Source organism: Corvus brachyrhynchos, unplaced genomic scaffold, assembly GCF_000691975.1.
Source record: "Corvus brachyrhynchos isolate BGI_N302 unplaced genomic scaffold, ASM69197v1 scaffold511, whole genome shotgun sequence".
Classification (NCBI taxonomy): Eukaryota; Metazoa; Chordata; class Aves; order Passeriformes; family Corvidae; genus Corvus; species Corvus brachyrhynchos.
The window spans coordinates 145,072-145,407 of NW_008236214.1; the positions used below are offsets into that span (position 1 = coordinate 145,072).

At 62.2% G+C, this 336-nt stretch overlaps 1 protein-coding gene across 1 annotated transcript in view; it reads right to left on the minus strand.

Moving 5' to 3' along the window:
• SMPD1 (sphingomyelin phosphodiesterase 1) overlaps positions 1-336 on the minus strand; it is a 3,478-nt gene that overhangs the window by 2,176 nt on the left and 966 nt on the right. The gene's annotated exons all lie outside the window — the stretch shown is intronic.

Sequence of the window (336 nt, forward strand, 5' to 3'; positions counted from 1 at the left end):
CCATGAAGCTGAGACATCTGCACCTAACCTGGTACCCCCACTGCCCCTCCAGCATAGAGACCCCTCTGTGTCCTGCCAGTCCCAAGCACCCAGTCGCCCAGAGTCCCCAGCTCTGAGCCGCCAATCCATGCTACCCCAACTCCCCTACTCCAGAACACCCGACAGCCCAGAGCTACCCAGCGCGGAGCCTCCCAGCCCTGTGCCCCCTGATCCTTGGTACCCTAAATGCCACAGACTCTGGCCCCCAATAGCCCACAACCCCCATCTCTGTGCCCTCCTTCCCCTGCCATCCATGAACTCCCCACGCCTGGACCCTCAATAGCCTGGCATCCTCCA